At 41.4% G+C, this 26,698-nt stretch overlaps 1 long non-coding RNA gene across 1 annotated transcript in view; it reads right to left on the bottom strand.

The window, feature by feature from the left end:
• Positions 1-26,698, bottom strand: part of LOC126477399 (uncharacterized) — a 439,678-nt gene that overhangs the window by 124,720 nt on the left and 288,260 nt on the right. The window contains exon 3 of the long non-coding RNA XR_007587433.1: positions 25,327-25,392. This is a non-coding gene — a long non-coding RNA (uncharacterized LOC126477399). The remainder of the gene's footprint in view (positions 1-25,326; positions 25,393-26,698) is intronic.

Raw genomic sequence — 26,698 nt, 5'->3', positions numbered from 1 at the left:
GGCAAGCGAATATAGTTCATATACAGCGACGTCAGCGCCGTTACTGCATGGTGTATTTGTGATAAGTTTGCTTTGACGTCAAGTCTTCAGAGATGGAATGCTGATTCGTTTTGGAAAAGAAAAGTGCGAAATAATTCGATATTTGTGTCATGTCTGCCTGGGATTTTGAAGCTGATCCCTGATTTTTACTATACATTGAGAACTCTGCGTTATATGTGTTTCTATTTCGTTTACTAGGACAAAGGGGAAAAATCTCTAGGCCTCACATTGAAACGCTATGCTGCTTAAGATAAAAAAAAATTAGTTTATCTTTCGACGTAGTCACTTGTTTCTCGACATAATCCTCCACGAAAGTTTTTTTCTAGTAAGTTTATTCGATCCTTCAAGTAAAATTTTTGCAAAATACAGACCCACAGCTGCCATAAAATCATCACTGGAGCTAAAATGCTACCAGCCTAAAATTTCCTTGGGTGCTGCAATGTATGAAAATCATAGAATGCCAAAGCCGGCAAACAGCATGGGTGTCCCGAGAATTTGTATTTGAGAACCCTTGATTTTCTCTTTGCTGAAGTAAATTTCTATAAATGACGAAGACTCGAATCGATATCATTTCACATTTCGGTTGTAAAAGCGTTGCCAGTTTGATAAAGAGATGCAAATTTAAGTTGAGGAGGATCACAGCTTAGGCCTTTTATTAAGTCTGATTAGGGCGCACTCTCAGTTAGCGGCCGAGCGATTATTACGGATCGCAGACTCGCGTGATCAGACGTACATGAGCGACAACTCTCCGAAAATATTTAACATGTTTCTGATATGAAAACGGACCTTCTACAAACAAAACACTGTCGTCTAAGGCTTTTATTCATTGTACTTAATACCCTGCAGAAAGAAGATTGAACCAAGCATGTTGTTGTTGTTGTGGTCTTCACTCCAGAGACTGGTTAGATGCAGCTCTCCATGCTACTCTATCCTGTGCAAGCTTCTTCATCTCCCAGTACCTACTGCAACCTACATCCTTCTGAATCTGATAGTGTATTCATCTCTTGGTCTCCCTCTACGATTTGTACTCTCCACGCTGCCCTCCAGTACTAAATTGGTGATCTCTTGATGCCTCAGAATATGCCCTACTAACCGATCCCTTCTTCTAGTCATATTGTGCCACAAACTCCAATTCTATTCAATACCTCCTCATTAGTTATGTGATCTACCCATCTTATCTTCAGCATTCTTCTGTAGCACCACATTTCGAAAGCTTCTATTCTCTTCTTGTCTAAACTATTTATCGTCCACGTTTCACTTCCATACATGGCTACCCTCCATACGAATATTTTCAGAAACGACTTCCTGATACTTAAATCTATACTCGATGTTAACAAATTCCTCTTCTTCAGAAACGCTTTCCTTGCCACTGCCAGTCTATATTTTATACCCTCTCTACTTCGACCATCATCAGTTATTTTGCTCCCCAAATACCAAAACTCATTTACTACTTTAAGCGTCTTATTTCCTAATCTAATTCACGCAGCATCACCCGATTTAATTCGACTACATTCCATTATCCTCGTTTTGCTTTTGTTGATGTTCATCTTATATCCTACTTTCAAGACACTGTCCATTCCGTTCAGCTGCTCTTCCAAGCCCTTTGCTGTCTCTGACAGAATTACAATGTAATCGGCGAACGTCAAAGCTTTTATTTCTTCTCCATGGATTTTAATACCTACTCCGAATTTTTCTTTTGTTTCCTTTACTGCTTGCTCAATATACAGATTGAATAACATCGGGGAGAGGCTACAACCCTGTCTCACTCCCTTCCCAACCACTGCTTCCCTTTCATGTCCCTCGACTCTTATAACTGCCATCTGGTTTCTGTACAAATTGTAAATAGCCTTTCGCTCCCTGTATTTTACTTCTGCCACTTTCAGAATTTGAAAGAGAGTATTCCAGTCAACATTGTCAAAAGCTTTCTCTAAGTATACAAATGCTAGAAACGTAGGTTTGCGTTTCCTTAATCTATTTTCCAAGATAAGTTATAGGGTCAGTATTGCCTCACGTGTTCCAACATTTCTACGGAATCCAAACTGATCTTCCTCGAGGTCGACTTCTACCAGTTTTTCCATTCGTCTGTAAAGAATTCGTTTTAGTATTTTGCAGCCGTGGGTTATTAAACTGATAGTTCGGTAATTTTCACATCTGTCAACATCAGCTTACTTTGGGATTGGAATTATTATATTCTTCTTGACGTCTGAGGGTATTTCGCCTGTCTCATACATCTTGCTCACTAGATGGTAGAGTTTTGTTAGGCGTGGCTCTCCCAAGGCTGTCAATAGTTCTAACGGAATGTTGTCTACTCCTGGTGCCTTGTTTCGACTTAAGTCTTTCAGTGCTCTGTCAAACTCTTCACGCAGTGTCATATCTCCGATTTCATCTTCATCTACATTCTCTTCCGTTTCTATATTATTGTCCTCAAGAACATCGCCCTTGTATAGACTCTCTATATACTCCTTCCACCTTTCTGCTTTCCCTTCTTTGCTTAGAACTGGGTTTCCATCTGGCTCTGAGCACTATGGGACTTAACATCTTAGGTCATCAGTCCCTAGAACTTAGAACTACTTAAACCTAACTAACCTAAGGACATCACACACATCCATGCCCGAGGCAGGATTCGAACCTGCGACCGTAGCAGTCCCGCGGTTCCGGACTGCAGCGCCTAAACCGCACGGCCACCGCGGCCGGCGTTTCCATGTGAGCTCTTGATATTCATACAAGTGGTTCTCTTTTCTCCAAAGGTCTTTTTAATTTTCCTGTAAGCAATACCTATCTTACCCCTAGTGATATGCGCCTCTACATTCTTACATTTGTCCTCTAGCCATCCCTGCTTAGCTATTTTGTACTTCCTGTCGATCTCATTTTTGAGACGTTTGTATTCCTTTTTGCCTGCTTCAGTTACTGCATTTTTGTATTTTCTCCTTTCATCATTTAAATTCAATATCTCTTCTGTTACCCAAGGATTTCAATGAGCCCTCGTCTTTTTACCTAATTGATCTTCTGCTGCCTTCACCACTTCATCCCTCAAAGCTACCCATTCTTCTTCTACTGTATTTCTTTCCCCCATTCTTGTCAATTGTTCCCTTATGCTCTCCCTGAAGCTCTCTACAACCTCTGATTCATTCAGTTTATCCAGGTCCCATCTCCTTAAATTCCCACCTCTTTGCAGTTTCTTCAGTTTTAATCTAAAGTTAATAACCAATAGGTTGTGGTCAGAGTCCACATCTGCCCCTGGAAATGTCTTACAATTTAAAACCTGGAATCAAGCATACAGGAACACAATCGGACGATGAGCCAGAGTACGTTGCCACCTATTCTACTATGGCGTAAATATCGATATGCAAAGCATTCCTACCTCCATTCCTCGAACTGGCAGAAGCCGTGTGGAAAGCACATTTACGCTCTCTCTATTGCAAGAGCAAGCAGAGTCTACGTACGTGCGTGCGTTTTTGTGAAAAAAGACATAGCCCGTTTGCGCTGCCTGCCAGGCTAGGTCCGAGATATTACGTGACGTGCAGTTGTTAGACAGATTACTATTTTCTATTGCTTTTTCACTGGTGCTTCAGCGCAAGAATTAGCTTTTTGATACTGTAGTCATTGCAGCTGCAGAAGTGTACTTTTTTTTATTCTGCCGTATAAAACAACAGCAACGCCACGAAATATAATCCGGAAGTTCCTAGCGCTTTTGTTCTGCATATTGTATTCCAGTTTCTATGGGTTTATTTAACGCTTGTCATCTTTTATTATTATTTCACTGTTGCTGTTTGAGTTAGTATATTGTAATTTTGTCATTTGGAGACAGTGAGTTGAGCAGTGGACTCTAGAAAATGGAGCACCAAGAGGAGAAAGCGGAACATTTCCGACATATTCTTCTGTTTGATTTCAGCAGAGGCGTGATAACAGCGGACGCAGCCAAAAACGTTTGCGCCGTTCATGGGCATAATGCCATTGTACAGAGCACGACAAGAAAATAGTTTTCTCGTTTTAAGGAGGATCGTTTTGACATTAGTGACTCTCCACGTTAAGGAAGACGTTCAGGGTTTGATGTGGATCGTTTCAATGCATTAATCCACAATGATTCACGTCAGTGTGCCCGAGAAGTGGCGGATCTGATGAACAGTGATCATTCCACCATCGTGTGACATTTGCATACAATGGGGAAGGCTCAAAAATCGGTTGTATGGCTACCGCTTTATCTAAGCCACAATCACAAGAATCTGCGTGTCGCCGTATGTGCATTGCTGCTTGCTTATCATCAGTTGGCTAGTGAACAACACGGACCATTCTTATCCTGTGTCATTACTGGTGGCGAGAACTGGTGTCTTCGTACTAAGAAGTAAAAGAAAGGAATGGTTAGGCTCAGACAAAGCACCAATTCCCCCTGCAAAGACTTGCACACATCCACAAAAGATTGCGTTAAGGATCTGATGGAACAGCGACGCTGTGGTACGAATTACTTTCCCGAGCCGAGGTGTAACCATCACGTCTTGAAGACGCAGTCCAAGAACAACGACCAAAAAAAAAGGCTCCAAGCACTATGGGACTTAACATCTGAGGTCATCAGTCCCCTAGACTTAGAACTACTTAAACCTACCTCACCTAAGGACACACACACATCCATGCCCGAGGCAGGATTCGAACCTGCGAAAAAGCACCAGAAAGACTGCGTGAAGTAATGCTACTCCACGATAACGCCGATCCGCATAACGCTAGACTGAGAAAGAACGCTATGTTGTGGGAGTTGTATTGGGAAGCCATTCTGATTCTGCACCCACCTCTTTTTTTTTTTTTTTTTTTTCTTTTTTTTTTTTTTTTTTTTTTTTTTTTTTTTTTTTTTTTGTCATCAGTCTACTGACTGGTTTGGTGCGACCCGCCACGAATTCCTTTCCTGTGCTAACCTCTTCATCTCAGAGTAGCAATTGCAATCTACGTCCTCAATTATTTGCTTGACGTATTCCTATCTCTGTCTTCCTCTACAGTTTTTCCCCTCTACAGTTCCCTCTAGAACCATGGAAGTCATTCCCTCATGTCTTAGCAGATGTCCTATCATGCTGTCCCTTCTCCTTATCAGTGTTTTCCACATATTCCTTTCCTCTCCGATTCTGCGTAGAACCTCCTCATTCCTTACCTTATCAGTCCACCTAATTTTCAACATTCGTCTATAGCACCACATCTCAAATGCTTCGATTCTCTTCTGTTCCGGTTTTCCCACAGTCCATGTTTCACTACCATACAATGCTGTACTCCAGACGTACATCCTCAGAAATTTCTTCCTCAAATTAAGGCCGGTATTTGATATTAGTAGACTTCTCTTGGCCAGAAATGCCTTTTTTGCCATAGCGAGTCTGCTTTTGATGTCCTCTTTGCTCCGTCCGTCATTGGTTATTTTACTGCCTAGGTAGCAGAATTCCTTAACTTCATTGACTTCGTGACCATCAATCCTGATGTTAAGTTTCTCGCTGCTCTCATTTCTACTACTTCTCATTACCTTCGTCTTTCTCCGATTTACTCTCAAGCCATACTGTGTACTCATTAGACTGTTCATTCCGTTCAGCAGATCATTTAATTCTTCTTCACTTTCACTCAGGATAGCAATGTCATCAGCGAATCGTATCATTGATATCCTTTCACCTTGTATTTTAATTTCACTCCTGAACCTTTCTTTTATTTCCATCATTGCTTCCTCGATGTACAGATTGAAGAGTAGGAGCGAAAGGCTACAGCCTTGTCTTACACCCTTCTTAATACGAGCACTTCGTTCTTGATCGTCCACTCTCATTATTCCCTCCTGGTTGTTGTACATATTGTGTATGACCCGTCTCTCCCTATAGCTTACCCCTACTATTTTCAGAATCTCGAACAGCTTGGACCATTTTATATTGTCGAACGCTTTTTCCAGGTCGACAGATCCTATGAAAGTGTCTTGATTTTTCTTTAGCCTTGCTTCCATTATTAGCCGTAACGTCAGAATTGTCTCTCTCGTCCCTTTACTTTTCCTAAAGCAAAACTGATCGTCACCTAGCGCATTCTCAATTTTCTTTTCCATTCTTCTGTATATTATTCTTGTAAGCAGCTTTGATGCATGAGCTGTTAAGCTGATTGTGCGATAATTCTCGCACTTGTCAGCTCTTGCCGTCTTCGGAATTGTGTGGATGATGCTTTTCCGAAAGTCAGATGGTATATCGCCAGACGCATATATTCTACACACCAACGTGAATAGTCGTTTTGTTGCCACTTCCCCCAATGATTTTAGAAATTCTGATGGAATGTTATCTATCCCTTCTGCCTAATTTGACCGTAAGTCATCCAAAGCTCTTTTAAATTCCGATTCTAATACTGGATCCCCTATCTCTTCTAAATCGACTCCTGTTTCTTCTTCTATCACATCAGACAAATCTTCACCCTCATAGAGGCTTTCAATGTATTCTTTCCACCTATCTGCTCTCTCCTCTGCATTTAACAGTGGAATTCCCGTAGCACTCTTAATGTTACCACCGTTGCTTTTAATGTCACCAAAGGTTGTTTTGACTTTCCTGTATGCTGAGTCTGTCCTTCCGACAATCATATCTTTTTCGATGTCTTCACATTTTTCCTGCAGCCATTTCGTCTTAGCTTCCCTGCACTTCCTATTTATTTCATTCCTCAGCGACTTGTATTTCTGTATTCCTGATTTTCTCGGAACATGTTTGTACTTCCTCCTTTCATCAATCAACTGAAGTATTTCTTCTGTTACCCATGGTTTCTTCGCAGCTACCTTCTTTGTACCTATGTTTTCCTTCCCAACTTCTGTGATGGCCCTTTTTAAAGATGTCCATTCCTCTTCAACTGTACTGCCTACTGCGCTATTCCTTATTGCTGTATCTATAGCGTTAGAGAACTTCAAACGTGTCTAGTCATTTCTTAGTACTTCCGTATCCCACTTCTTTGCGTATTGATTCTTCCTGACTAATGTCTTGAACTTCAGCCTACTCTTCATCACTACTATATTGTGATCTGAGTCTATATCTGCTCCTGGGTACGCCTTACAATCCAGTATCTGATTTCGGAATCTCTGTCTGACCATGATGCAATCTAATTGAAATCTTCCCGTATCTCCCGGCCTTTTCCAAGTATACCTCCTCCTCTTGTGGTTCTTGAACAGGGTATTCGCTATTACTAGCTGAAACTTGTTACAGAACTCAATTAGTCTTTCTCCTCTTTCATTCCTTGTCCTAAGCCCATATTCTCCTGTAACCTTTTCTTCTACTCCTTCCCCTACAACTGCATTCCAATCGCCCATGACTATTAGATTTTCGTCCCCCTTTACATACTGCATTACCCTTTCAATATCCTCATACACTTTCTCTATCTGTTCATCTTCAGCTTGCGACGTCGGCATGTATACCTGAATTATCGTTGTCGGTGTTGGTCTGCTGTCACTTCTGATTAGAACAACCCGGTCACTGAACTGTTCACAGTAACACACCCTCTGCCCTACCTTGCTATTCATAACGAATACTACACCTGTTATACCATTTTCTGCTGCTGTTGATATTACCCGATACTCATCTGACCAGAAATCCTTGTCTTCCTTCCACTCCACTTCACTGACCCCTACTATATCTAGATTGAGCCTTTGCATTTCCCTTTTCAGATTTTCTAGTTTCCCTACCACGTTCAAGCTTCTGACATTCCAAGCCCCGACTCGTAGAACGTTATCCTTTCGTAGATTATTCAATCTTTTTCTCATGGTAACCTCCCCCTTGGCAGTCCCCTCCCGGAGATCCGAATGGGGGGCTATTCCGGAATCTTTTGCCAATGGAGAGATCATCATGACACTTCTTCAAATACAGGCCACATGTCCTGTGGATACACTTTACGTGTCTTTAATGCAGTGGTTTCCATTGCCTTCTGCATCCTCATATCGTTGATCATTGCTGATTCTTCCGCCTTTAGGGGCAATTTCCCACCCCTAGGACAAGAGAGTGCCCTGAACCTCTATCCGCTCCTCCGCCCTCTTTGACAAGGCCGTTGGCAGAATGAGGCTGACTTCTTATGCCGGAAGTCTTCGGCCGCCAATGCCGATTATTTATCAAAATTTAGGCAGTGGCGGGGATCGAACCCTGGACCGAAGACGTTTTGATTATGAATCAAAGACGTTATCCCTAGACCACGGGTCTAGATTCCACCTTATTCACCTTATACTGCGCCCTCAGATTTTCAATTATTTCGCTCTCTATCCAGCAACTACCTTTTCGGATGATAATTCACTCCGAATCTGGCTCGAACAAGTTCTTTGCCTCAAAACCACGCCATTTCCACAGTCGCTGAATCGAAAAGTTACCCGGCGTTGGCGACTATTGTAAAGAGTGAAGGAGAAATTATTACTGGTGACTAAAGTCTCTGTGATGTGCATCTGTTGTGTTTATTAAACATATGGAAAAACGCTATTCAACTATATTACTGGCAAAAGCAAGTCTTTTTTTGCACCATATAGAAACTCAGAAAGAGCCATCAGATAACGTGCGTTTGAGTCTCTTCCCGGCAGCAACATTTTTTTTTTCTCCATGCTGACGATTCGTTGGTATTGACTTTTCAATGAGACTGAAGTTCACTTTATGATAGCCTTTTGGCATTAGTTTCCGATGAGTATTTCGTGATGTCGCAATGATTTTCCAGTGATGTACCAGCGATATATGCCTGGTCCATTTTGAGAGAGAACCACGTGGCATTAATGTTACGATCAGTGTGTCAATAAACAAGGTTGTTACAAGCACGGGACAGTGGCACGACGAGCGGGTGTGGTTGAACCTGAACCTCGAATGCTAATGCGGCAGGCCGGCATTCCGCCGCTGGCGTTACGTCACGCGCAAGCCACAGCCCCACTACCGGGTCCCGCACATGTGTTCTCAGAACGCTGCTGCTGTAATTACTGTTTTCTCGCTCTAGCGTACGCTTCATTTCACGACTGTACTTGCCTGGTATTGTTGGCTGTGTCACTGCTGAGAAGCCAATTTAAACTGGACAGTGTTTCTTTGTAAGTTCGAAGGCTTTGGAACGCTTGTGAGTGTGTGTTTGGAGCTTACGGGCGCTCGACGGCGAGGTTATCAGCGACCTTGTACATATTAAAAGAAAACACTTGCGACTGATAGAAGGGACAGACAGCATCTTTTCGAAATTTCTAAAATCCTTGAAACTGAGAAAGGAAGACCTATTGACTTGAATGAGCGGTCTACGGAGCATAGCACATTGATTTAGAGGAAATCAAACAAAGACGAAAGTAATGAAGAGTAGCAGAGCGAAAATAAGTAGTAAACGTATGAAAACTGTTGACCAAATGACAGATGAAGTGAAGAGATTCTGCTGTCTTGGTCGTACAAAAACACATGACGGACGAGGCAAGTGGGATATAAGAAGTCGGCTAGCACAATCAACGAGGGCACTCTTTGCTAAAGAGAGGTCTCCTAGTATCAAACCCATACCTGAATTTGAGGGAAAAATTTCTGAAAAATCTACATCTGGAGTACAAATTATTAAGAGTGAATCACCAGACTGTGGGGAAAACCGGACAAGAGGAGAATCGTAGCGTTTACGATGTGGTGTGATACAAGGATGCCTAAAGTTTAGTGGACCGATAGTATATGAGAGGGTACTCCGCAGAATAGCCGAGGAAAGAAATATATAGAACACACTGAATGGAAGAAGCCACAGGATGACAGGACATGTGTTAACACACCAGGGAATAACTGCCATTGTTTTAGGTAGAGCCGCACAGGGCGAGAACCGTAGGGGAGAGTGGATATTAGAATACATCCAACAAACACTTGAGGGCATTGGGCTCAAGTGCTACTCTGATACGAAGAGGTTGACAACCGGAATCCACACACTCTTGGCGATGTGCGGAAGACGAGAAAAATTATGCAATGCACTGCTCCGTGGATTTAATAGGGAACGTCTTATGGTGGTATTTATTGTTTTATTTGTGGTAAGCTTCTATGGGACCAAACTGATGAGGTCATCGGTCCCTAAGCTTACGCGCTACTTAACCAAACTTAAACTAACTTACGCTAAGGACAACACAGATACCCATGCCCGAGGGAGGAGTCGAATCTCCGACTGGGACAGCCGCGCGGACCGTGACAAGACGCTTCAGACCGCGCGGCTACCCTGCGCGGCTCTTGTGGTGGACTCTTGATAATATAGTAGAGTATAAAATTAATGACGCAGTTTAAATAAGGGGCACCAGCCTCGCTGTGACCTATGAGACAGCGTTAGACTTCTCAAATTCCAACATCGATCGTTGAAAGCTCTGTAGCTATCTAACTATTTCCAGGAAAAATTCCGCCATTCGATCACTGCACTGAAATATCTCCACATCTAACAGTTCAATACACCCACCGCCTCCAATAGGTTACTAACATCTACCGCCGATAATCACAACAGTGAAACAGGCATACACTTACAAGTAAGTAGCGAAAAAATCAAACAATGGAAAATCCGGGTGGAACATTGACACATAGAGGACACGTTGACTCGCACAGCCACAGCAAAATGACGGTATGCATTCAAGCTTTCGACCAAACTACCTTCTTCTAAAGTAGAAAACACACACACACACATTCACGCACCCACAACTCAGAGACATGATCACTGTCTCCGTCCTCAGTGGTCAGAGGTGGCAGTCATGTGTATGACAGCTGTGCTTGCGCGATGTGTGTGTGTTTTATACTTCAGAAGGCCGAGAGCTCAGATGTATAGCAGTTTCCCTGTTGCGCCTGTCTGCGACTCAGCGTCTCCTGTACGTGTTGAGTAACAATCTATTCTTTTCATAATACTGTCGATAGGGAAAAAGTCACACAGAAACACTACACTCCGATTTTCAGGGAAACATTAAATTTATTGCTGTCAATTAACGCTAGCCTAGTCCGTCACTTTCATCCAACACCACCTCCAGCCAACTCCCAGCTCCACGTTCTGCGCTGAGACCTCTCTCTACAGAACCAGTCCACCCTCACTGACCCACGAAACTCGCTGTATGAAACAGTAAAATGCCTAAGCAGAATGCGACGCCCACGCACAGGAACGCACATTCGAATGCTTATCAAGATTTCTGTGGGAAAAGGATAATCTCGTTGATCACTGAGGATATTCACCTTCAGACTCTCGATATGATAAAAGCTTTAAAATGTTACCTGTGCCACAGAGGGCCCACGACTTGCCGCTTCAATACCACGAGGACCGCGGCCAGTTCTTCGATTTCATGAGCCCCAAACCTATTCACAAAATTATTTGATATATAGCCTGTCTTCTCAAGATGGGTTCCTGACGCAGTTATTTAGAACTGAAGACGATACTGAATGATCGAAATATGTAATCTAATTAAAGAGGAGACGGAACAATAAATGAGAATTATCTTCAATACAATATTGAAAAGAGACTGTAAGACAAAGTCCAAAAAGAGTGAAACAAGTATAATTGAGTGTATTCGAATTAAGTAAGGTGTTGCTGAAGGAATTAGATTAGCAAATGAGACACTCAAGCCAAAGACGGTTCTTGCTACTTGGATAGCAAAAGCCAGGGACCAAAGTAAAGTGGGTAACAAGACATACTCGCTACAGAAAGAAAATGTTTTCTAAAAAAGAGAAATATCTTGATATCTAATGAAAAGTATGAGTTAGCAAACTTTTAATGAAAGTTTTTTTTTGTCAAATGCAGGCTTTAATCAAAAAGAAACATGGAAAATAAAAAAATACAGACTAAAATAGAATTGATGCTTTTGAAATGAGATGTAACCGAGGAATGTTAAGGACCACATGCGTACATCTACATCTACATCTACGTGATTACTCTGCTGTTCACAAAGTGCCTGACAGAGGGTTCAATGAACCACCTTTAAGCTTTCAGAATGAGATTTTCACTGTGCAGCGGAGTGTGCGTTGATATGAAACTTCCTGGCAGATTAAAACTGTGTGCCCGACCGAGACTCGAACCCCAGGCTGTGGCTAAGCCATGTCTCCGCAGTATCCTTTCTTTCAGGAGTGCTAGTTGTGCAAGGTTCGCAGGAGAGCTTCTGTAAAGTTTGGAAGGGAGGAGACGAGATAGTGGCAGAATAAAGCTGTGAGTACCGGGCGTGAGTCATGCTTCGGTAGCTCAGTTGGTAGAGCACTTGCCCGCGAAAGGCAAAGGTCCCGAGTTCGAGTCTCGGTCGGCCACACAGTTTTAATCTGCCAGGAAGTTTCACCTTTAAGCTGTCTCTCTACTGTTCCACTCTCGAACGGAGCGCGGGGAAAACGAGCACTTAAATATTTCTGTGCCAGCCCTGATTTATTTTATCGTGATGATAATTTCTCCCTATGTAGGGGGGTGCCAACAGAATGTTTTCGCAATTGGAGGAGAAATCTGGTGATTGAAATATCATGAGAAGATCCCGTCGCAACGAAGGACGCCGTTGTTTTAATGATTGCCACTCCAATTCACGTATCATATCTGTGGCACTATCTCCCCTACTTTGTGATAATACAACACGAGCTGCCCTTCTTTGTACTTTGTCGATGTCATCCGTCAGTCCCATCTGATGCGGATTCCACACCGCACAGCAATGCTCCAGAATAGGGCGGACAAGCGTGGTGTAAGCAGTCTCTTTAGTAGACCGGTTGCACCTTGTAAGTGTTCTGCCAGTAAATCGCAGTCTTTGGTTTGCTCTACCCACAACATTATCTATGTGATCGTTCCAATTTAGGTTATTTGTAATTGTAATCCCTAAGTATTTAGTTGAATTTACAGCCTTCAGATTTGTGTGACTTATCGCGTAATCTAAATTTAGGGGATTTCTTTTAGTACTCACGTGAATAACTTCACACTTTTCTTCATCCAGGGTCAATTGCCACTTTTCGCACCATACAGATATCTTATCTAAATCTTTTGATATTCGTTTTGGTCATCTGATGACTTTACAAGACGGTAAATGACAGCATCATCTGCAAACAATCTTAGACGGTTACTTAGATTGTCTCCTATGTCGTTAATATAGGTCAGGAACATTAGAGGGCCTATAACATTTCCTTGGGAAACGCTGGATATTACTTCTGTTTTACTCGAGGTCTTTCCGTCTATTACTAGGAACTGTGTGTGACCTTTATGACAGGAAATCACAAATCCTGTCGCACAACTGAGGCGATACTCCGTAGGCACGCAGTTTGGTTACAAGACGCTCGAGAGAAACGGTGTCGAAAGCCTTCTGGAAATCTAAAAATATGGAATCAATTTGTCATCCCCTGTCGATAGCACTCATTACTTCATGAGTATAAAGAGATAGTTGTGTTTCGCGAGAATGTTTTTTTCTGAGTCCCTCCTGACTACCTGTGAATAAATCGTTTTCTTAAAGGTACTTCATAATGTTGGAATACAGTACATGTTCCAAAACCCTACTGCATATCGACGTTGGTGATATGGGCCTGTAATTCAGCGGATTACTCCTATTTCCCTTTCTGGGTCTTGGTGCGACCTGAGCAATTTTCGAGTCTTTAGGTACGGATTTTTCTGTGAGCGAGCGGTTGTATATAATTGCTAAATATGGAGTTATTGTATCAGCATACTCTGAGAGGAACCTGGCTGGTATACAATCTGGACCGGAAGCCTTGCTTTTATTACGTGATTTAAGCTGCTTTGCGACACCGTGGATATCAAGGCAGTTGTTCTTGATTGGAATTCAGGAATCTTTACTTCGTCTTCTATGGTGAAAAAGTTTCGAAGAATCGTGTTTAATAACTCTGCTTTAGTGGCACTGTCTTCAGTGACTTCACCGTAGTTATCGCGCAGTGACTGCGTCTTGCCATCGGCGTATTTTATGTATGACCAGAATCTCTTTGGGTTTTCTGCCGGCTTTCGAGATAGAGTTTCTTTGTGGAAATTATGGAAAGCATCTCGCATTGAATTACGCAGTGTATTTCGAACTTCTGTGAAACTTGGCAATCTTGGGAATTTTGCTTTCTTTTAAATTAGGATTAGTAGTAGTAGTAGTAGTAGTAGCTTTATTATTCCGTAGATCTGTTTTTTCGAGGATATAGGACATGTCAAAGTATTTACAAGTTTAGATCAATTTAAAATAAGCTAATTCGTATACACATGTGTGTGTGTGAAATCTTATGGGACTTAACTGCTAAGATCATCAGTCCCTAAGCTTACACACTACTTAATCTAAATTATCCTAAGGACTAACACACACACCCATGCCCGAGGGAGGACTCGAACCTCCGCTGGGACCAGCCGCACAGCCCATGACTGCAGCGCCAAGACAGCTCGGCTAATCCCGCGCGGCTATACACATATATTTACAGACTTCTAGTTAGAGACAATCATTAGATTTACTCCTGGTATACAACACTTTTTTTACAACTAACTTATTAGATAATGTAATGCCACACTGTTCGCTCATATCTCACTATCAGTCACTGCACACACTATACACACATTGTTTCATAACACTTAACTCACTACACACACAAACACACACACACACTGGTGATCTCTGGGCCATTTTCTGTACCCTAACTTCCCATTTGCTATCCTGAAAAACTGAGTCAGCATCCCTCAATAATGAGTGAGATGTTGAGCTCAGAAAGAGGAAGAGGTGTTACTACTGTGCTATGCATAGCATGGGGGTAAGTATTTCTAGAAATGAAAAAAGAAGGAAAAAAACCAAAGAGAAGGTGTTATGTGGAAAGTTGGATGTTTTATAATCATTATTATTATTATTTATTTGTATACCACTTTTTTATCAAACCGCTACTCTGTTTTATCTAACTAATCCTTCAATGTACAAAATGTATTGCAAAAAGGTGCTTTTTAGCTGCCTATTTTGTGTATTTTTGCAATTTCTTTAATCTCTTTTGGTAATTCATTGTACAGTTTAATTCCTTGGTAGAAAATGCTGTTTTGACTTTTATGTTTATTTTTTCTTGGTAAATGTAAATTGAGTCTATCTCTTGTTGAATGGTCATGGACAGAGCTGTTCGTGCAGTAATTACCAATGTTATTTTTAATGTGTACAACTGACTGGTAAATGTATTCACATGGAGCAGTTAAAATCTCCAGTGTTTTTAACAGATGTTTACAATGAGCTCGATTAGTATTTTTGGTTATTCTTGTGATGGCTCTTTTCTGAAGTTTGAATATTGTGTTCATATTTTGTGCATTTGTTCCCCAAAAAGGAATGCCATAGCTAAGAATTAAGAGTACATATGAATAGTATGTAACTATAAGACAATGCATGTTAAACACTGATGATAGGATTCATGCTGATGACATTCTGTTTGCAAGTGCCTTTGTGTGTTCACATCATTTCAACTGAGAATCAATATTCATTCCTAGAAATTTTGCATTTGTTACACAGTCTCTAGAGGTGCCATCTACATTTAACTTAACATTGTCATTTTCCCTCTTCAAACTGAAATTCATGGCATAAATTTTCTTTATTTTCAGCGTCACTTTATTGCTTATTGACCAATCACAAACTTCCTTGAGAGTTTCATTTGCTTTCTCGGCAAGGAGTTCTCTAGTTTTCTCAGTGACTACAATATTGCTGTCATCAGCGAAGAGAATTTTTTCGCCTTGAGTAACACTACTGGGAATGCCATTGACGTATATCAGGAACAGTATTGATCCTAATATGCTACCTTGCGGAACCCCTATATTAATGTATTTTGATTCTGATAAGTGTTTTACTAAATTTTTGATCTATTTGAAGTATGTGTTATCTCTACTCTTTGTACCCTATCTGTTAGGTATGTTCGAAACCAGCCATTAGCTACCTTTCTTATTCCTAATGCTTCTAATTTATTTAATAGAATCATGTGGTCGACTGTATCAAACGCCTTAGAAAGATCCAAAAATATGCCTGTAACACACTCATCTTTATCAAGAGTATCCAGTACAACTTTTGTGATTTCTACTATGGCTGACGCCGTATTTTTGCCACTTCGGAAACCAAACTGTAATTTGCTTAAAAGATAGTATTTATTCATGTAATTCATTAATCCATCTTCCACAATTGCGTCTATTACTTTTAAGAATGGTAACAGTAGTAAAATAAGCTGCTAATTTTCTATGTCTTCTGCATTACGTTTCTTAAGCAAAGGTACAACTCCTGCCTGTTTTAACTGCTCTGGTAATGTCCCTGATGTGAAGGATTCATTTATTATATTTGTTAAGGGGCCTTGTATAATCGCTATGCATTATTTCAGTACACACATGGGTACTTCATCTAAGCCTACTGACTTTTTATTTTTTAGCTTTTGAACAGTTTTATTGACTTCATTCTATGTAGTTGGAAGTAACATCTTTGTATTTAGTGCAACATTATTTACAGGTGTTATATTTGTTTGGGGGAATTTTTGCTGTAACTTCTCTGCGATATTTGAAAATTGCTCGTTTACATAGTTTGCTAAGTGTTGTGGATCATTTATTACCTTATCCTCCTCCCTCAGCAGTATGTTATTTTGCGTTTGTTTGCCTCTCCCCTTTCCTTTTTTATAACATCTCAGAATGATTTGCTTTTATTCTCTGCATTATATATTATTTTCTCATTAAATGACTTTTTTCCAGCAATCAGCACCTTCCTATAGATCTTTTTGTATCTATGATAGAAATTTAAGAATTCTGGATCATTGCGAGTCTTTTTCATGGAACTTAGGTGTTTAAGTGTTTGGGAGGACTTCTTAATACCTGCCGTTATCCATTTGTTTTTGTGTGATGTTGATACATACATGCATACTTTTGAAAATGCCTTTTCAAAGTTCAATTTAAACAATGTGGAGAATTTAGAGAATTTCATGTTCACATTGGTTTCCTTATACACTTCATCCCAGCTTTGTTTTTCTAGTTCTTTTGAAAAATCTTTTATTTTGACTTCTGATAGATGTCGTTTGTAGGCTTGTAGTTAAGGGGAATGATTCGATGCTTGGTTTTACTGTTGTTATTTGACAGAGCTGGTCTGATAGTCCGAGATCTTTTACAGCTACATCACATTTTTTCATGTCCATATTTGTGGCCATATGGTCAATTACTGATGCAGTCGTTGAAGTAACCCTTACTGCACTATTGATCAATAGGGACATGCCGAAACTTTGAAGGATGTTTATGAAGGTGCTGCTGGATTCATTTATGATATTAGTGTTGATCTTAATGTCCCCACACAGAATTATGTTGACCTTTCTTCGCTGCTTCTGCAACAGTGATCTGGCCCGTTTTGTGTACCATGGGGGATCAGTACCATCGCTTATTAATTTATGTGGTTATCTCTTAATTGCTGTCGATACTATGTCTTTGTAATCATTCCACAACTTTTCTAGGCTTACATGAACAGATCGGAAGGAGGCATACTGTCTCTTAAAAATGCATTTTTATCAGCTTCTTTAAGTAGATAAACGTTGCGTTTGTTTTTGATGGCTGTAGGAGTTACGGTATTCAGCCTAGCAGCTACTGCCGTTTGACGCTAATCCCTGTATTCGTCACGATACTCGCTATTTGTCCAGGATTATTTGTTGCTAAGAGGTCAAGTATGCTTTCGCAACCATTTACGCTTCGAGTGGGCTCATAAACTAATTGTTCAAAATAATTTTCTGACAAAGCATTCAGTACAATTTTGGATGACTTTAAAGGTATAATTTTTCCAGCATATCGAGGGTAGATTGAGGTCACCACCGACATCGGGGAATTAATGGAGACGTATTGTAGCGAATTTCGGAAAAAAGAGATTTATGGCACACTTTGAGTACAGAAAAGACAGAGTGAGAGGACACATTATGAAGAACGAAAGAAAAATTGACTTGGTAACAGAAGGAAATGTGGAGGGAGGCAGACGGAAGACTGTATATGGAAAACAAAACTTGACTGCAATAACCAGGTTCCGCTGCATATAGCTTGTACTGGATATGCACAGATAAAGAGACTTAAGAATGGTTAGACTAGCATGGAAGCTGTATCAGACTAGTCCTTAGACTAAACATCGTAAACAGCAACAACATTAGCAACAGATGGTCCGTAATCGCTACAGTAAGGAAAAAGATATTTTTGAATTTTAAAATACCCACACCCAGATCACTTTGTAGTTATTAGCGTCTTATCTTTCAGACTTGTCGGGCAGAACTTTTACTAAGCGAAGATAAATACTGCTGCAACTTAAGTAGATAAATGGAGGTCATTCATCCTATTCGTTTTTGTCGTAAGGAATGTTGAAAGAGAAAAACCTGAACTCGTCGAGCGAGTCCATCCGCAAGAGAAACGGTTTCACAGTTTTCAGACTGCCCGAGACCAACGTACGACATAATCGAGTCTGGCAACAGTCCGCGAAGCAATCGTGTTAAGCTGATAGCCCGACGAAGCAAGCGCCTTTACAAGCTCCCGAACCCACGCTACAAGACTCTCCGGTCGTCTGATGAATGCCGTGCGTGCGACACTGCGGAAAACCTGTTCTCTCAGTCGTAATGAACCCTTTCATTTATTTTTATTGCTAAGGAAGTTTGATTGCAAACAGGGGCCAGCTGGACAGGTCGGCAGAGCGGGGCAGATTTTTCATTCCGAGCAGACCGAGGAGGTGGCTCGCTGAGACACTTGAGTTGCCGAAAGAGAAAGAGAGAGAGACAGAGAGAGAGAGAGAGGGTTTGATGGAGGGAGTGGGGGTTAGTATTCCCAGTCGACATTTTGTCGCTCGCCAGGGGAAGCGAGTACACAGGGCGGGGTAATCTGCTTACGGCTTTGTGCCCCTCCTCTGATTTAGTGACGTCACGGAAACAAAGCGGCTGAGACGCGCAACAAGTTGCCGCAGACGAGGGGACGGGGATAAGCCGGCAGCTGCGGCTGTGGCGTCACAAAGCGTACCTAGCCGTCGTGCATCCCGGCGAGGTCAGGGCGATGCTCCTCGGCGACAAATCAAGCGCACTACCAACCTATATTCATTTGTTTAACATGCCACTGTCACATACGTGTACCAGCGCTCTCCGCAGCGTGGACATCCATTTGTTAGCCCGTAATGTTCTTGTCCCCAGTTCTTTGCTGTCTCTCCGGAATGTCTTCATTTATCATCGCAAAGTACAGAGTCAAGACAGCTGCTATGGAGAGTCGACTTACATGCGAAAAAATCGTTACCCGAAGAGTAACCTCTTCTTTGAAAACGTTTGTTGTCTTACGAGAACGTTGTATGATTCGTGACATTACGAGTCGCAGCCCCAAGTTAAAAATAATCAGTAGTTTAATATGGTGCGAGAGATCTATTTTAAATGTCAGTCGACTAGTGAACGCATCTCGTAGCAGACGGATGTGAAGTCATACACCTGGTGTGGGAAGGGCTCAACAGACCAAGTAATTTGGCTACCCTGTTTTTAGCAGCCATGTTAGTATGGTGTAGACAGTTGAACTTTACACAACCTATCATGACAGATATTCAGGAATTTGAAATTATAATTCTTAGTTCTATGGTAGAACAAAATACACTGTCAAGTCATAAAATAATTGTCTGGTTTGGAGATGTAGGAATAATTAATTCAGCATACGAGGGCGAGGTAGTAAGTTACAGCTAGTTACGCAAAGAAATCACTGAAATTTTGTGTATATCACGTCGGTACAGATCACTTAAAAACGTAATTAAAGCGTCAATTCGATCTGTGAGATAGATCTATGAAGTAGATAAAATTAATTTTTAAAATGTGTGTACTTTGTTAACACGCTTAAACTGTAAAATCGCCTGTCGTAAACTTCTTTGTTTTAGATAGTTTATTGGAAGCAGAATGAAGGTTTTTAACGAGTCTATCATTTTCAACAGCTGATGAATGAGTGAGTGAGTCTAAATGTGGCTTGGCCGAGCGATTCTAGACGCTTCATCCGGAACCGCGCGACTACTACGGTCGCAGGTTCCAATCCTGCCTCGGGCATGGATGTGTGTGATGTTCTTAGGTTAGTTAGGTTTATGTAGTTCTAAGTTCTAGAGGACTGATGACCTCAGATGTTAAGTCCCATAGTGCTCAGAGCCATTTGAGACATTTTTGAACCAAACGTGGCCATACTTCTACTGAAGATGATCGACCCATGCGACTACAAGCCTAAAACTGCAACCACAGATGAAAACACCGGTCGGGGATGAAATGCGCACAACATTCTTAACGCTACAACAATACGGAAGAAAGAGCACGGAACATTTTACATGAGTAACTGACCATGTGAAAGCTTTGTGAAAGATGAGTGCTGTGTTTATTGAATCCTGACGAAGAGTAGATGTGAAAACTAAAATCGCAGCAGTCTTCTCAGCAATGCTTGGACAAGTTTCAAAAAAGTCCTTTTGAATTTATATGGCTAATTGTTATTGCAGGGGATATATATATAAGGGACAGTCAAATTAAAACGAGACAGATGGGAAGAAATAAGTAAACTGTTTATTATTCAAAAGTAATCGCCGCACCTAATAGTACATTTATCCCACTGTGAGACAACACGCCGATGTCTTCATGGAAAGATGTTTGCGGTTGCCTGTGGAAACGTGATTGTACTCAGGTGAGTATCTCTTTGTCCGAAACATATCTATGGCCTCCAAAGTCATTCTTCAGGGCTCCAAAAATACGGAAATCACATAGGGAGAGATCGAGACTTTATTGAGAGTATGTAAGAGCTCACCGCGAGATTTCTGCAGCCTACTCGAAACAACATGGCAGCATGCGTCTCACTGTTGGACAAGAGCGATTCAAACGAAAACTTTTAAATAAGAGTTCCATAAATTTTCGAAAAGTTTTGTGGTGCAGTTGCTAGGTGGCAGTAGTGTTCCTTGATGTTCAGAAAATGACCGAGAGGTGGCAGATTGATGCTACAAAGCAGGAGAAGCCATCAGTGTTCCCAACAAGATAGCCGCCCCACTGTCATCAACATGCACTACGATTTAGCAGCCACCTGTGATGCGTTTCTTGTGTGTTGATGGTGTCATACCAATCGGAATTCATCGCAGAATGACAGTGCCATACGGTGATTCGTGTTTGTCGTTGCAGCAAGTGTATGATTGGAGTAGCAAGCGGTGTAACTTACGTGGAAGATGCTCCAAGACCAGGGTAGCCTCAGTGTGTTGGACGAGAACACTGAGCTAGTAGAGGAGCTTGTAAATGAGGACAGACGCGTAAAAAAGTACTCCGCCTTCTGGCCACAAGTGGCCCATCGGGACCACCCGACCGCCATATCATCCTTAGCTGAGGATGCGGATAGGAGGGGCGTGAGGTCAGCACATCGCTCTCCCGGTCGTTATGATGGTTTTCTTTGACCGGAGCCGCTACTATTCTGTCGAGTAGCTCCTCAATTGGCATCACGAGGCTGAGTGCACCCCGAAAAATGGCAACAGTGCATGGCGGCTGGATGGTCACCCATCCCAGTGCCGGCCACGCCCGACAGCGCTCAACTTCGGTGATCTCACGGGAACTTTTTTTTTTTGTAATCATATATATTTATTTAAATATTTTAACAACGATACATTTAAAAAAAAAGACATTTTATTCTATTAATCTATTATCCTAGTGATGGTTAATATTATTGTCATTTTATATGTTTTCGTTTTTATATTTTCCTTTTTCGTTTTTCTCTTATTGTTTGTTCCTTAAACCCTTTTACATGGCCATTTGTGGTCTTTTTTTTTTTTTGAGGGGGGTAGACATTGCAGGACAGGCATAACAGTTTATATTTGGCATCGTTGCATTGATTTGAGTTTATGTTTCTGTATGTGATGCACTTGTGATGACACAGGCACATTGTGTATTCTGGTTTGATCTCTTCCTCTAGTTACACTGTTTAGTGGGACAGTATGAAGGAACGTCACCATGATAGGTGGAGCAGAAGTGGAAGAAACTTTTTTTTTACATTTACTACAGAATATACCTAATTGAAGAAGAGAGAAAATTTTGTCATATTACATAAGAGAAGCAGAAAGGATAGTGTGAGTAACCAATAGAATTTTATAGGCACAAAGTAAAGGAAATCAAAATATCTAATAATAATGAGTAGTTGGCACTTTCCACTAAGGAGCACTTTTTGTCACTGATTCCACTAGGAAGAAGCACTTTATACTACTATACTTCACTATTAAATGCGAGAAGAAAAAGCTCTTTATCTTTTGTGTTGCACTTGTTCACTATCACTGCACACGTTACGGTGTATCCACTGTGGCAAGGCCGTTTCCTTACAGACGCGTAACTGTGAACGAAATAGCCTCGAATTTGAAGTTTTCTTGTCAGTTCAGGGCACAATATTGTTCACAATGTACGACACTTCAATACAGTTTCTGCAATATGGGTGCCACGTGAGTTGACTGCCGTATAGAAAGGTCTGGGGAATTTTTGCATTGTTTCCATGTCAAGGGTGATGCATTGCTGGGAAAAATAGGCACAGGCGATGAGACTTGGGTCCAGTACCACCAACCAGAAATGAAAAGGTCAAGCAAGAAATGACACCACAACTCATCACCAAAACCAAAAAAATTACACACTCAACCATCTGCTGAAAAAGTCATGTTCTCTTCTGGGATACAAATCGAGTAATTTTGTAGCATTACATGGATAAGGGAGTGACGTTAATCAGTACTTCTGATTAAGACATGCTGAAAAATCACCTTCGCCCTAAAATCAGGAGTAACTGACGAGGACTACTGATTTAAGGCGTATTGCTACAACATGACAACGCCTGACCGTATACGGCCTGTAAGACAGTTGAGACTATACAGTAAATTAAATTTGAATGACTGGTATATCATCCTTATTAACCAGACATCGCTCCTAGTGACTTTTGTTAGGGGCACTCACAGAAGCAAAGGGGGGGCAGGCATTTATCAGAAGTGACGAAGAGGTGAAAACTGCAGCGCACGGCTTGATACACGCACGACCAGAAGAATTCTCTCATCATGGTATCTATGCACATTAAAAGTAGTAGAATACGTGCACTGAACGTCAGGGAGACTATGTCGAAAAATGACACGTAAGTTTTTTGTTCATTGTAACAATTAAAAATGTTATAGCAGTTTTAAGGTGTTCATTTGAATCACCCTCATATAAATGCATTAAAAATTATGACTATTATTTGAAATAATAAACAGTTCACTTACTTTTTTACCATCTGTCTCATTTACATTTAACTGCTGGTGTACTGGTGTTGCCTGCCAAGCGAAGTGGTACAGTGTTTACACCACTGGACTTATTATTTGGAAAGACCGGAGCTCAATACCCATTCCGACGATACAGATTAAATTTTTTTTTGGCTTTCCTTAATCATTTAAGGTGAATGTCTGGATGGTCCTTTGCAATGGATGCAATCAATATCCTTGATGATCCTTATCAAGTATGATCATGTACTCCTCTACAACAATCTCTTCGTCGATGTGACGTTAAATACGTTAAATTATTTCTTCCATCCTTACAGTCACTTGTTTAAACTGTTACGAACCACAGTTTTTTTTAGTGGACAGAAGATCATAGTTATCAGTCGCGATACATTTGCGAGCATTAGAGTAATTTAAAAATTCTGTAAGGGGGAATGTTTTACCTTGGTACACTTTTCACATTTTTGCCTCTAGCCAGCCCTGTAATATAGGCGTAACATTATCTCTTGTTCTATTTTTAAATGATTACATTCAGTTTTTGTGTGTTGCAGTTTTTTCCGTAGTTAGAAAAATTAGTTTGGGGAAGTAATGGGTTACAAAATGCGAAGAGTGCTTCCAAAGAACAACTTGATCATGTGCCTAGAACAATTATTCTACTGAAATGTGAAAATGTTGTAACCACGAAAATGTTGTCAATGCTGTGTTTAATAGTCTATCTATTACACTATTTCTCTGCGACACACCAGTAATCAGCAAGGGAAATCGAATTAAGTAAAAATATTACAAAAATCCAGTTACAAGTTGAGAAACACGATCTCGGCCTGTTGGAAAGCAAAACAAATTTTCAGTTTCCAGACAAGAAAAATTCTTAAGACATTAAAGAAACTGAGCTATTTTGAAAATATCACACTTTATATGGTAGAAGTTCTTCTACCATTATAAGGTACAGGATAGTGCACGGCCAACGAAGTATGGCTTGGCTGTACACACATTATATAAGCAATTTAAAAACATACAGAATTTTACTCAGGATAAAATTATGTAACTGAAGAATTAACAATATCTTCTACATAGCTTTCATAGAATATGCAGCACTTAAATGTAAAGCACTAGATATATTTAGAAACGCTGCGCCAAACACAATCTCATGCTTCATAACAAAAAGTATAAACTGCAAGAAACTGCTTATAGTGATCTTTAGTGCTCATTCCTCATATGATTCTACAGTCGGTTATTAGAGTAAAAAACCGATCAGGAAAGATCATGTGTTCCAAGGTACACATCCTCAACGTACAACACTCTCCCCTGCTAGAAGGAAATATTATACATTTTGCTCCTCTAGTGAACCTAGCTTTGGGACAGAAAGAAGTAGAACACACAGCTGTAAGACAACACACACTCTCAAATGTTTGGACTACTATTTTTTTCACCAGTACAGATGGAAATTTGTGTTAATACCAGAAAAGGTTTATTTGTAGATACTAATTACACATATTGATTGTTTTTGAACGTAAAAATAATGATGGTTCAGATATTTGTTGTTGCTATGATTTCTCCCTACACTCTCATTAAAAAGAAAAATTTTCTGCTGCCTTGCCGTCGAGCCCCTTGAGAAAGAAAGTGTTGTATCAGCCTGTGTTAGAATAATGTAGCATATACGGGGTGTCCCACAATGGGATTTACACTCTCTGAACTTTAATAACTAAGAGTTATTAATGATAACCTAATCCAATTGTGATTATATGGCCGCCTCAGGCCCAATGTGTGTAGCCGTTCATTTCTTTTTCTTTTTTTTTTTTACTTTTAGTTACCAATAACTTCACGCAAATAACAAGATGACTGGGTACTTGTCCTTGGAGCAAAGAAAGTGGATTTTAAAGTGTTATTGGAAATGTGAAAACGTCACAGAAAGACAGAGGCGACGGTGGACAGTGTTTGGTTCTGCGCCACCGTCACGTGTGACAGTAACGAAGTTACGTGACAGACTGCAGCGGAAGGAAGTGTGCCTCATCTGAAGAAGGGACAGCGTGCCAGGAACAAGTGACTAGCGTACAAAAGGGGGTGGAATGCAGTGGTTCAGGCCTTCACAAAATCCCAAATAAGCCCATACGACTAGCTGAGAGTAAATCAGGTGTACTGAATCAAGCGGTGGTGCGTGCTGTACGCTGCTTGCTGTGTGCTGTACTCACCGCAGCGGAGGCAGCCGGCAGCGGTCCATGGGGCCCAGGGGACTGGCGGTCTGTCGGTCACCGCACCTGCAACACGCCGGCACGCACGTCTCACTCACATCTCATGTCGCACAAGGACTATTTAAACGGGTTGTACCTCTCACTGGACAAAATTATACGCAAACAAATGCTACAGATGCTGTTGGTTACGATGTTCTACATTTCTGTTTTGAGGATGCGGTCACACAGCCTCCGCTTGCCAGTCCTAGGGTGTCCCGGAGACGAGGACCCGGGATTCTATTACTAGCCACTCACTACGACTAACTTCTGTTTTATTAAAACTGTCCACCGCCATGTTACTATACAATTGTATCTGACAACGATTTTGTATTTATGGTTGCGTTTTTATCGTACATTTATACTCCGCAAACCACGTTGTGCTATGAGGCAGAGGATAATTTACGTACGATTTCGTCCCCTCCCTCTCCATCCACCCTTTCCAGTTGCAAATGGTTCGCAGGGATTACGACTGTCCATTTGAATGTTTTTGGGGAGATATACCTAGGAGGAATCAATATGTTGTCTCATTCTTCAAGGAACATACAATCTTGGGTTTTCAACACTTAACATCATCGTGATGCGAAACGCTTGTTTTGCTGGCTCGGCATCTCCCGTGACGCTTTCAGCGTACTGAATGGACTTCTAAAGAGACTCACTGTTCTTTGGATCTTCTGTATTTGTCCTGTCAGCTCTTTCTGCTATAAATCCCAGACAGCCGAGCAATATTCAAGTATTGGTCCAATGTAAGTCGCCTCCACGGCTGTCCCTTCACGCCCTAGAAACAGGTATTTACCATTGTATTGTATTGTATGTTAACCGGGGGCCTAGAAACGACGGAGAGTTTCCGTCCCCACCACAGCCGCAGTGGTCCACGACTACCGCAGTCCATTTCACCCCTCCGCCGCCCCACACCGAACCACTCAGGGTTACTGTGTGGTTCGGCCCCCGGTGGACCCCCCAGGGAACGTCTCACACCAGACGAGTGTAACGCCTATGTTTGCGTGGCAGAGTAATGGTGGTGTACGCGTACGTGGAGAACTTCTTTGCACAGCAATCGCCGACATAGTGTAGATGAGGCGGAATAAGGGAAACCCGCCGCCATTCGCAGAGGCAGATGGAAAACCGCCTAAAAACCATCGACAGACTGGCCAGCTCATCGGCCCTCGTCACATGTCCGCCGGGCGGATTCGTGCCGCTGACCAGACGCTCCTTCCCAATCCGGAAAGCCGTGCATTAGACCGCACGGCTAACCAGGTGGGTGGTATTGACCATTACTGAAAGTACAACTGAGCCATAATAGCACGTCTCGCTTGTTAGGACTTGGGCCGATGTA

This window comes from Schistocerca serialis, chromosome 1 (genome assembly GCF_023864345.2).
Source record: "Schistocerca serialis cubense isolate TAMUIC-IGC-003099 chromosome 1, iqSchSeri2.2, whole genome shotgun sequence".
Taxonomy (NCBI): domain Eukaryota; kingdom Metazoa; phylum Arthropoda; class Insecta; order Orthoptera; family Acrididae; genus Schistocerca; species Schistocerca serialis.
Note: the sequence above shows the minus strand (reverse complement) of the source record. Positions and strands in the feature narration are given on the sequence as shown.